The 12588-nt window shown below is 44.0% G+C and overlaps 2 non-coding genes across 2 annotated transcripts; both read left to right on the forward strand.

The window, feature by feature from the left end:
- Positions 1-230: 230 nt before the first annotated feature.
- On the forward strand, positions 231-368 carry LOC114809885. The gene has a single exon (XR_003757657.1). It is a non-coding gene; the product is annotated as a small nucleolar RNA SNORA7 (small nucleolar RNA).
- Positions 369-11864: 11496 nt separating this feature from the next.
- On the forward strand, positions 11865-12002 carry LOC114809371. Its single transcript, XR_003757158.1, has one exon. It is a non-coding gene; the product is annotated as a small nucleolar RNA SNORA7 (small nucleolar RNA).
- The last annotated feature ends 586 nt before the right edge of the window (positions 12003-12588 follow it).

Consider the following 12588-nt stretch of genomic DNA (forward strand, 5'->3'; position numbering starts at 1 on the left):
CTTAATCCCCATTTTACAGCTGAGGTAACTGAGGCCCAGAGAAGTGAAATGACTTGCCCAAGGTCACACAACAGGCAGGTGGCAGAGCTGGGATTAGAACCCACTTCCTTCTGACTCCCAGCCTGTGCTCTATCCACTATGCCACCCTGCTTCTCCCTATCCCTGTCCTCATGGAGTTTACAGTGTAGGAGGAGAGACAGACTTTAAAATAAATAAAAGACAGGAGAAGCAACCCCTCTGGGTCACACCTGGAGATTTTCCAGTACTCTACCAGTCTTGGCTAAGGGAGGAAGAGGCAAGCAGAGGCCTTTCCATTCCATTCCTAGCTTGGGCAGTGGCTAGTGAGTGAAAGGGAATCTGCTACAAGTCAAAACTCACCTGTTCTGGGCATGTAGGTCAGGGGCTCTGTCAAATCCGATTATCTTGTATCTACTGCTGTGCTTAGTACAGTACCTGGAACATAGTAAGCTCTCACTCCTTAACATAAAAAGGGGCGCTATGTGCTTAGTATATTGCCTGAAACATAGTAAGCTCTCACTCCTTAGCATAGAAAGGGGGGCTGTAAGAATAGTTTAAGACAGCTTTAATGAGATGATGATGGTATTTATTAAGTGCTTATTTTGTGTCAAGCACTGAGGTAAATACGAGCAAGAGTTGGGAACATTCCTGCTAAAGGAAAGAGGAGCTGGAGCAGAAGACTGAGAGAAGGGAGCAGCAGTAACAGAGAGCAACATAGAAGTAAACTAGATTTTTGGTAATGGCCTGGCTTAATTACCAGAAAAATAAGACAAGTGCCTCACTATCCTCCCTCCTCCCATCTTCGTCTTCCCTGAGTTCTTGTTCAGTCCCAAAGTTCTTCCAAGACCTAACAGGGAGATCTGGCCACTCCTCATCACCAAAATGGATTTCTTTTGCCACGTGAATCCACGTGGTCAGAGCTGCCATGCCACCGTGAGTTCTAATGGTTGCTGAAAGCTGCTGAATACCCAGAGATGTGTCTGCAGATCCCCTCCTCCCCACCGCCCCACACACACACACACCCAGGATCACCAGAATTATAAGAATGTTGTGGAGGCTTTAGTGCTCATTACCAAGATCTGGGGCCCGGAGCGACGAGGATCCTCGGGACTGCTGTCTCCATGCACTATTTTTCTTCCCATTTGTGGTTCTTACAGTTTGATTTTTAAATTTTCTGACTGTTCTCAAATTCTGGAATTTGAATCAAAACTCACCCATGCTGGGCAGCAGCGGCATGGGAGAGAGTCGAGGACAGAGACTACAGTTGACTGCGTGGAAGATGGCAATTACATATTCTTACAAAGAAAACTCTATGGATACACTACCAGAACAATTGCAAATGGAGAGCGAGATATTCTGGGAGACATGTATCTGTGATGTCGCTTTGGGTCGGAAACGACTCGGCATAAGGCAAGAGAATGGATTCCTCTCTTAATCATGTTGGTATTTGTTAAGGGCTTACTATGTGCAGAGCACTGTTCTAAGCGCTGGGGTAGATACAGGGTAATCAGGTTGTCCCACATGAGCTCCCAGTCTTCATCCCCATTTTACAGATGAGGGAACTGAGGCACAGAGAAGTTAAGTGACTTGCCCACAGTCACACAGCTGACAAGTGGCAGAGCCGGGAATTGAACCCATGATCTCTGACTCCCAAGCCCGGGCTCTTTCCACTGAGCCACACTGCTTCTCTTCTCAGTATCTTCTCTTCCACCACCCTTGGAAAGACGCGTCTTTGTGTTTGAACTGATTATCTTGTGTTAACTCAGCCCTATGAATCGATGCCTTATCATGGCAGAAGAGTTTGCGAATGCTGATGAAGCTTGGAGCTATTCCATATAGGGCTACTCATAGTGGAAAGGTACAAGCAGAAACAATAGACAAAGTCAGTTTGCCTGTGCTGAGCAGAAGCAGCATGGGAAAGACTCAAAGGCAGATGATCAAGTGATCAAAACGTTGATCAAAGACACCGGCAGAGACTCAGGTTTTTACCGCGCAGAAGACGGCATTGGTAAACCACTTCCCTATCTATACCAAGAAAACTCTATGGATACACATACCAAAATGACTTTATGAAAGAAGATGAGCCGTTTGTGCTGAAGAAGGTGGGTCCATGGAGTCACTGTGGGTCAGAAATAATTCGATGGCATTTGAAGATGAACCTCAGCCCTTAGCATAGTGCATTAGACAGTAAACATTTAAGAGGTACCATGATTCACTATGCCCAAACCATCAGTGACGTTTAAGCCTCTCTTCTGCACTCTAATCCTCAGTTTCATGTAAACAGACCATCTACCATGGATGGCCTAAAATCTCCCATCCACCCAAATGAATAAAACAAATTGGGTTAGAGAGGCAGACCATTCCAAGATCATTTCTACTCACCAGCGATTCAAGGCTAAGCTTCAATAACTGTTTTCTCTATTACTTATGTTGTGAACCACATTTCGAATGGGGACTGTGTCCAACCTGATTAACTTGTACCTACCCCAGAGCTTAGAATGGTGCTAAGTGCTTAACAAAAACCATAAAAAATATATCACCATCGTGAGTATTATTTTTATCACTATTATTATTATATACTCCAGACCTAAAGAATGTGAATTGAAATAAAGGAATAAAATGTAGAGTCAGATTCCACCTTCTATTGGGTTCAGCCTTTATTGTAGAATGCTTTTGCTGTGAAGCTATAAAATATTTTCTATTTACAGTATTTAACTTTTGGAGCATTTTGATCTCTTGGTGCTATTTTTTTTTTATTTAATTCCCATATCACTCTCTTTAAAGTCAGCTTCCCAAACTGCACTGCACTTGGAAATTCTACCTTTTATCATAAATATGATTTTATATAAGATTTACCTGGGAAAGTCTGTTCTGAAAGTTTCTGCATTAAAAGATCGCCTTTAGTAAAGTCATTTCATACTCAAAATGGTAACATGACCAGCAAGTAGAATTTGGGGTGAGTAGAATAAAATACCTGAATCACTGCCCTGAACTTAGGAGAGGGGAGAACAAGAAAAAGAGCTGGGAAATTGGAGATGTTTTTAAGTCTTTTCCGAACATGATTGGACAGAGTGTTCCCAGAGAAAAGCAGATCAGGACTCCACTCCCACCCCTTATCTTTGAGGGGTCAAAGGTTCAGTTATAATGTATCACCCACACCTATGAAGTGTAAACTTGTGTTGCATTTGATCAGTAATAATAATTAAGTTATTAAGCCTGTACTCAGTGCCAAGGTACTGTGCTAAATACAGGATACTCAACTCAAACACAGTCTCTGATTTCCATGAGGCTCACAATCTAGGACTATTTTACCACCATTTTACAGATGAGGAAACTGAGATACAGGGAGATTAAGTGACTTGCCAATAGTCACATAGCAGGTGTTTGGCAGAGATGGGATTAGAACCAGGTGTCCCAACCTCCCAGTTCTAGGCTCTTAACACTTGACCACCCTTCCTCCCTTTTCTGGTAGAAAGAGAGACGACAGGCCAATGTCGCGATGCAACTAGTAGACAAGTTTCCCCTTTATAAAAAATTTACCCCTGATGGCCCCTTAAACACAGCACCAAGGTCACATTGGTTGACTATGGAAACAAGGTAGAAATTTGGGTTGTACATCTGGCTCAATCTAAACCCTCCCACCCTTCCTCACTGCCGCCTACCCCTCCTCCCCCAACCAAGTCCACCCATACTTCCTGGCAGATGAATAAAAATTAAAACATATTTTAACTCAGAGTAAGTAGGGTGAGATGGCAGACCTTTCACACACAAGGAAAGATAGTAATAAAAAATTAAAAGACAAGGATAACATTAAATACCAGCAGGAGGATTTCAGACCCCTCACAGAGCAGACCAAGAGACACAGAAGTAAACAGCCACAGCAAAAATAGTGGCTTTCCTAAGGTTCTAAAAGTTGAGAAGACCTCATGTCTTCCCACTGTTTGAATCCTTCCCATGCTGAAGCAGGGGCTGATGGGAATCCAGATGGCATTAATAATAATAGTGTTGGTATTTGTTAAGTGCTTACTATGTGCAGAGCACTGTTCTAAGCACTGGGGTAGATACATGGTAATCAGGTTGTTCCACCTGAGGCTCACAGTCTTAATCCCCATTTTACAGATGAGGTAACTGAGGCCCAGAGAAGTTAAGTGACTTGCCCAAGGTCACACAGCTGACAAGTGGCAGAGCCGGGATTCGAACTCATGACCCTGACTCCCAAGCCCGGGCTTTTTCGACTGAGCCACGCTGCTTTGGGGTGGGCCAATCTCTCTCCCATGCAGTTTGCCCCATGGGCCTATGTGGGTGCATATAGTAAACTAATACACAAACATACATAAACATGAACACAAGTAATATTCCCAGTGGTTTTAGTCATGCCAGAGGATAAGAAGAGGCAGACAATCTACCTGGGAATTTGAGGCTGTGGGGTTGAAGAAAATAGGGATCATCTGTTAACTTGTTGCGAGGTGGGAATGTGTCTACCAACTCTTGTATTGTGCTCTCCCAAGTGCTTACCTCAGTGCTCTGCCCACAGTAAGTGCTTGATAAGTACCATTGATTGATTAATCTCTTCTTGGGAGAGATTCATCTCCCAAGATTAATTGGGATTAATTAAAAAGATTGGGAAATTGCTTTAATTCTCTCATCTCTTGACTATTGCCTTTTCTGACTAAAATTATAATCAGTTTTCATCTGGGAGGATTCATTTCTTTCCTGCTGACATGTTATTTATCTTAATAGTAAATAAATAAAATACTGGGTGTATTTGCAGATTAAATGTCAACGGCAATGGCAGCAACAGATTTTTAAAAAACAAACCAGTGAAAATTATGTTCTTTTCCCTGAAATAAATTAGACTTAGGATAGCTGTTGGCCATGCTCTTCAAGAGGTCATCCATTTCAGATGCTCACCGAGCTTCTGAATTCTTTCCCAAATCCCCTGGAATCTTGGAAGGTCACACCGTCAATCTGAGCCAGGGAAAGGGTACGGCCTTGCAGTTGATTTCGATTGAATCGTGGCCTCTATTTACATGAGGTGAATGTTGCGAATGTTAGCCCTGGAGTCCTGCTGTTGACTGCAGTATTTTCCTGAGCCAGCTTGGGATGGGTGTCAGAGAATGGTTTACATCTGAAAGAGATGTGCCTCTCTGCTCTGCATTGTGGAATAAAATGTCAGATGGCACACAGGAGCTCAGAGGTATGTTTTTCTTAGGAGTAGCAGGGGTAGGAAAAGCAGTAGTAAGAATAGTAGGAGTATTAGGAGGAGGAAGTGGAGGAGGAGTAGAAGTAGGAGTTCTAAGAGGAGGAGGAGGAGGAAGAGGAGGAGGAATGGTAGGAGAAGTAGGAATATTAGAAGTAGTAATAGTGGGAGTGGTAGGAGGAGAAGGAGGAGAAGTAGGAGTTGTAGGAGTAGGGATAGTAGGAATATAAGTAGGAATAATTTATTCAATAGTATTTATTGAGCGCTTACTATGTGCAGAGCACTGTACTAAACACTTGGAATGTGCAAATAGGCAACAGGAATAATAAAAGTAGGAGATGGAGGAGGAGGAGGAGGAGGTGTAGGAATAGTTGTAATAGGAGGAGGAGGAGGATAAATTGTAGTAGGAGGAAGAGAAGTAAAAGGAGGAAGAGTAGTAGGAAGAGGAGGAGGAAGAGGAGGAGAAAGAGGAATAGAAATTGAATAGGAGGAAGAATAGAGGAGGAGGTGTAGGAGTAGTTTTAATAGGAGGAGGAGGGTAAATCATAGTAATAATTGGAGAAGTAAGAGGAGGAAGAGGAGGAGGAGGAATAGAAGTAGGAGGAGGAAAGGAAGAGGAGATGTAGGAGGAGCAGGATCAGGAGAAGGAGGAGGAATGGGAGTAGTAAGATTCACAAGAGGAGGAGAAAGGAGGAGGAGTGGTAATAGGAAGAGGAGGAGTAATAAGAGTAGTAAGAGAAGGGGGAGACAGAGGAGGAGGAGGAATGATATTAGTAGGAGGAGGAATAAAAAGTAGGAAGAGAAGAAGGGGGAGTAGGAAAGGGAGGAGAAGGAGGAGTGGTAGTAGTGGGAGGAGTAATAAGAGTAGGAGGAGGGGGGAAGCAGAGGAGGAGGAGGAATGGTATTAGTAGAAGGAAGAATAAAAAGAGTAGGAAGAGAAGGAGGGGGAGTAGGAAAGGGAGGAGAAGGAGGAGTGGTAGGAGGAGGAGGAGTAATAAGAGGAGGAGGAGGGGGAGGCGGAGGAGAAGGAGGAATGCTATTAGTAGGAGAAAGAATAAAAAGAGTAGGAAGAGAAGGAGGAGGAGTAGGAAAGGGAGGAGAAGAAGGAGTGGTAGTAGGAGAAGGAAGAGGAGTAATAAGAGTAGGAGGAGGCAGAGGAGGAGGAGGAGGAATGGTATTAGTAGGAGGAAGAATCAAAAGAATAGGAAGAGAAGGAGGGGGAGGAGGAAAGGGAGGAGGAGGAGGAGGAGTGGTAGCATTTACTAAGAGTCCACTTGATGCTACACACTGCGACAGATGCTTAAAAGTACAGATTAACAAAGTGAAACATTCTCCTCCCAGGAACCTCTACTCTGGAGGGACCCAGGCCCTGGCTTTTTCTTATCCTGTGGATTTCATGAATAATGTTTTCCTAGATGTTGGGAGATTCAGGTGCATCTGATTTTCAGGTTTAACCTGAAATACTAACAATACTAGCAATGGTGTATGTCCAAAATATTTTTTAGGTAGAAGACAGCTTTGGTTTCTCTTATCCTAACCTATAAATCAGTTCTGCTGGCATTAGATTGTTTGGCAAGATATGCAATCTGGACTCCCTTCATCTTTCCCTGAACTTCAGTGCCTGCTGAAAGCCAGAAAAGATCCCTTGTATGTTTGTTCATTGAGTTGATTTCATTATTCACCCTATAGTCTCAATGCCTCTAATCACTGGGTGATTAGAAATTAAATGTTATTTTGCCTGCTCCTGAATTCCAGCCTTGGTGTGGGACCCCTTTGCCCATTTTCCCCAGTATCTTTGTCCAGACGTGCTTTATTTATCCATTCTTTACTTGGGCTCATTTGAGAAATGACGTTCTCTGCCTGACTTCTATTCTGTGTATTTTGAAATGACAAGAAAGCCAGGTATGGTTCCAGCAGTTCCAGGGCATTGAATTTTGACAATGTGGCCTTCTTTAAAGATCAGAAAAATGAGGAATCAAGAATTCCATCTCCATGTAGAAACCTCTGTCCTTCCCTAAGGAGGCACTGCTCAGAAATTCACTGTCTTTTTCCTCATCCTTTCCCACTTGCCTCCTGGAGTCTTTCAATTTTCCCCTCTGAGGGCAACATTTCGTTCCAGTAGCATGAGAGAATAACAGCCGGCTCGAGGGAATAATTAATTGAGTTGCTCCATAAGAAGCATGGTCATTTTAATCATTAGGGACACCTATTATAGCCCAAGCCGAATTGCTGGCTTTGAGCAATACCCTTTCAGGAGGGTGGAAAGATGGCATTGTGGACTATAATCAAACTCAGATTCTATTCCTGAAAGTCACTCCTTGGTTCCCCTTTCTGTTACTCCCTTTTTGACCCAGGACCCAATTGTCAATCATTCATTCATTCATTCAACCCTATTTATTGAGCGTTTACTGTGAGTAAAGCACTGTACTAAGCGCTTGGGAGAGTACAATAAACAATAAACAGACACATTGCCTGCCCACAACAAGCTCATAGTCTGGAGTGGACTGTGAATGTCTAAACTATAGACATTCCCTCTAGACTGTAAGCCCCGTGTGGGCAGGGATTGTCTCTCCTTATTGAGGAAATGTACCTTCCAAATGCTTAGTACAGGTCGCTGCACACAGTAAGCGCTCAATAAATGCGATTGAATGAATGAATGAATATCCTCATTCATAGTTGTACTCTGAGTCACATGGGGTCAATGGGGAACCCAGGCTATTTGGCGGATGCCTCGGACTGCCAGGCTTTGGGTCCCAGTCCCCAGGTATCTCCTCTCCTTGCCATCCTCTTAATAACTGTGATATGTGTTAAGCACTTACTATGTGATAAGCACTGTGTTCTAAGCACTGGGGTAGATACACGGTAGTCAGGTTGGACATAGTACTGTACCGCACGTGGCTCACAATCTCAATCCCCATTTTACAGATGAGGTAACTGAGGCCCAGAAAAGTAAAAGTTGCCCAAGATCACAAAAGAGACATGTGACAGAGTCAGGATTAGAACTCACATCCTCTTCATTCATTCAGTTGTATTTACTGAGTGCTTACTGTGTGCAGAGCACTATACTAAGCACTTGGGAGAGTACAATTCAGCAGTGAACAGACACATTCCTTGCCCACAGCGAGCTTGCAGTCTAGAAGGGGAGACAGACTTTATTAGAGAAGCAGCATGGCTCAGTGGAAAGAGCACGGGCTTGGGAGTCAGAGTTCATGTGTTTGAAACCCAGCTCTGCCACTTGTCAGCTGTGTGACCGTGGGCAAGTCACTTAACTTCTCTGTGCCTCAGTTACCTCATCTGTAAAATGGGGATTAAGACTGTGAGCCTCATGTGGGACAACCTGATTACCCTGTATCTACCCCAGCGCTTAGAACAGTGCTCTGCACATAGTAAGCGCTTAACCAATACCAACATTATTATTGTAAATAATTACAGATATGTACTGAAGTGCTGTTGGGCTGAGAGCGGGAGATGAATGAAGTCAGGGCGACACAGTAGGAATAGGGAGAAGAGGGAGAAGAAGAAGAAGGAGAGAGGCGTGTACTCTTTCCACTAGACCTTCCCTAGCCAGCTTTTACCTTTATGTATCTAGCCAACGGGCTCTGAGGGACACGGACCCCCGGAGCAGACTGAACCAGGACCCCTGGGGTGCTGGGGCAGGTTAAAGTCCCAGCCACCACCTTGAACTTGGGAAATCTTTTGGTCCACATCGGCGTTACCCACAGCTTTGGCAACAAAACACCGAGTTCAGTATTTGGAAAGTACCAATCAGTGGTGTTATTGAGCGTTGAGTGAATATTAGGCACTGAACTAAGCATTCAGGAGAGTACGAAGATAGCAAGACACATGCTCCGTGCTCATAGAGGAGTTTACATTTCCGCGAGGAAGGAAGACAAAATTTACTTGTGGGTAGTGAACTTTGGAGGAAGGACAACAATAAAGAAAGCAGTACAAACATTTCAGGGTGAAACAGTTGAATGGATAGCTGAATGCACAGATAAATACATAAAAATAAAACTATAAATGTAGCGAGAGTAGGAATAAAATACTCAAACTCTAAGGATGGGCTCAGGCTAGAGCAACTGAGGTGCAGTGATTTACTTGCAAAAGACTTCATGACCATATTCCTCGAAGGTGAATTTCAGAACCTACTGAAGCTAGAACTGACATTCTCCAACCAGACACCTTTTTTTCTTTTTTAATCACCTATGTAGCTAAGGAAGTGCAAATGATCCCAGACCTTAGAACTAATTAAGATAAATAATGAATGCTTACAATAGACCAAAATACCCTTTCTCCAGAAAATAAAGGTTTCCTCCTTACTCATTGTGACCCATTTAAATGTCTCCATTAAGATGGAAATTTAGAAGACTAGCCAGCAATACATTTCAAGAGAATTAGGAAATTCCAAGCCAATAGTATGATCCTTTTCCTTATTGGGAATAATTGAGAAATGACAGGCATTCCCTGATTTCTATTTGGTACGTTTCGAATAAGAACGCCAGGTATGGTTCCAGCAGTTCTTATTCCTTACTTCCTTAGGTTCCCAGTGACTAGGACAGCAAGGCAAGAAAATCAGAAGCAATGACAATAAATTCAATACAATAAATTCAATCAAGCTGCAAATAGTTGAGAGCCAGACAGAAGGACAGGGAGACAAAGCTGAGGAGATGGAAAGACACAGACTGATTGACAAAAGAACTAGAATATGACAATAGGAACATAAGAAGGTTGTAAGTATTTAAGTTCTTTCATGGCACACAAGTCCTAGAATGTCTGTAAACATTGAAGAAGGCATACGGGAGGGAAAAAGAGGGGGTACCAGGGTTTTTGAAGGTGAGAAGGAATGGAGTCAGAGGAGCCAGTGGGAGGGATGGATTTTGAAAGCAGGTAGGAGAGCTCTTCTTAAGAAACAGCTAAGGATGAAAGAGGGACTGTGGAGTGGGAGAGAGCTGTGGAAGTGACGGGGAGAACTGGGAAAGCTCACACTAATGATATCGATTTTGTCAACAAAGCAGATGTCAAAGTTATCAAGGCAAGAGAGGATGGAGGCAGGGGCACCTGCTTTTCTCCAGGAGTTAAAGGAATGCAATAGTTGATGGGGACAATGTGCTTGGGAGTAAAAGATGTTGGTTTTTTTTAAATGGTATTTGTTAAATGCTTACTAGGTGTCAGTGATTCTACTAAGCACTGGGGTACATAGTTGATAATCAGGTTAGACATAGTCCCTGTCCCACATAGGGTTCTCAGTATTAATTTGAGGGAGGGGGATTTAATTCCCTTTTTACAGATGAGGTAACTGAGGTGCAGAAAAGTGAAGTGACTTGCCCAAGATCATCCAGCAGACAAATGGAGAAGCTGGGATTAGAATTCAGGTCCTCTGACTCCCAGACCCATGATCTTTCCTCTTGTCCACATAGCTTAGAATTCAGCAGAAACAGTGGAGTTTAGTGAGTGGAATTGTACATCAAGAGAGGAGAGTTGGGTAGGGAGTCCAAATGGGATATGGTGTCTTGGAAAAAGTGTAGGGAATCTAGGGGTCAGCGTGGCTCAGTGGAAAGAGCCTGGGCTTCGGAGTCAGAGGTCATGGCTTCGACTCCCGGCTCTGGCACTTGCCAGCTGTGTGACTGCGGGCAGGTCACTTAACTTCTCTGGGCCTCAGTTACCTCATCTGGAAAATGAGGGTTAACTGTGAGCCTCACGTGGGACAACCTGATTACCCTGTATCTACCCCAGCGCTTAGAACAGTGCTCTGCACATAGTAAGCACTTAAATACCAACATTATCTCCCATCCTCCCATCACTCCCCTCTCTAGTCTATTCTTCATTCCGCTGCCATTTCTTTCTACAGAAATGCTCTGGGCATGTCACTCCCCTCCTCAAAAAACTCCAGTGGTTGCCTATCAACCATAGCATGAAACAAAAACTCCTCAATCTTGGCTTCAGAGCTCTCCATCACCTTGCCCCCTCCTACCTCACCTCCCTTCTCTCCATCTATAGCCCACCCTGCACACTCCGCTCCTCTGCCGCTAATCTCCTCACGGTTCCTCATTCTCGCCTGTCCTGCCGTCGACCCCTGGCCCATGTCCTACCACTGACCTAGAATGGCTTCCCTCCTCACATCTGCCAAACTAACTCCCTTCCCCTCTTCAAAGCCCTATTAAGAGCTCACCTCCTCCAGTAGGCTTTCCCAAACTGAGCCCTCCCTTTCCCTCTGCTCCTCCTCCCCTCCACTCCCCATTCCCCCTTCTCTCTCCCGCTCTGCTCTTCCCCCTTCCTCTCCCCACAGAACTTGTGCATATTTGTATATATTATTTATTACTGTATTTATTTTGTTAATGATGAGCATATATCTATGATTCTATTTATCTTGATGATATTGACACCAGACTACTTGTTTTGTTTTGTTTTGTTGTCTATCTCCCCCCGTTTATACTGTGAGCCCGTTGTTGGGCAGGGATTGTCTCTATCAGTTGCCAAATTGTACATTCCAAGTGCTTAGTAGAGTGCCCTGCACTTGGTAAGTACTCAATAAATACAATTGAATGAATGAATGAAAGGTAGATAACAGTTTTGCAGGAAGTGACAGAGAGAAAGAAGATTAAAAAGCAGGGGTCAGAGAATGGGATTTCAGAGATGGTAAATTAATCCCTTCTCAGGATCACACCTGGAGAGTTTCCAGTATTCTACCAGTCTCAGTTAGGGGAGGGAGAGTCAAGCAGAGGCATACCCGCTCCATTCCTAGCTTGGCCAGTGGCTAGGGAGTAGAGGGCAATTTGCCACAAGTTAAAACTCACCTGTGCTGGGCAGCAGTGGCATGGGAGAGAGTCAAAGGCGGAGACTCAAGTTTACTGTGCACAGAAGGCGATGGTAAACCACTTTCGTATTTTTACCAAGAAAACTATTGATACACTACCCAAACGATTGCACATGGAGGTGGGACATTCTGGGAGAGATGTGCCCATGGAAGTCGCTATGGGTCAGCGGTGACTCGACAGCATAATACAAGACAAGAAGGTAGAAATGCTCCTAGGACAAGTGATGATGAAATCCAGACCGTGTCCAAGTAGGTGAGTGGATGAGGTAGACTGGAGGCGGAAGTCTGTCTAATTGAAGTGTGAGAAGCAGCAAACAGCTGGAAGATTATCAGAAGCATCCATATAGATGCTGAGATTCCCGATGTTTAATGTAATTTGAAAAACGCCTTTTTTTCTATTGGAGCTCTGGAGTTTGGTCTCTTTCTGCCGCTTCTATGAATGTTTTCTGAGGAATCTGTGAAATGTTGCGCAGGGGATATCCCAAGTGTTCTGGAAGAGCTGATTGAAATTGTGACCAGGCTTGGAAATACTGCTGGGTGAGAAGTGGAGGGAATG

This window comes from Ornithorhynchus anatinus, chromosome 2 (assembly GCF_004115215.2).
Source record: "Ornithorhynchus anatinus isolate Pmale09 chromosome 2, mOrnAna1.pri.v4, whole genome shotgun sequence".
Taxonomy (NCBI): Eukaryota; Metazoa; Chordata; class Mammalia; order Monotremata; family Ornithorhynchidae; genus Ornithorhynchus; species Ornithorhynchus anatinus.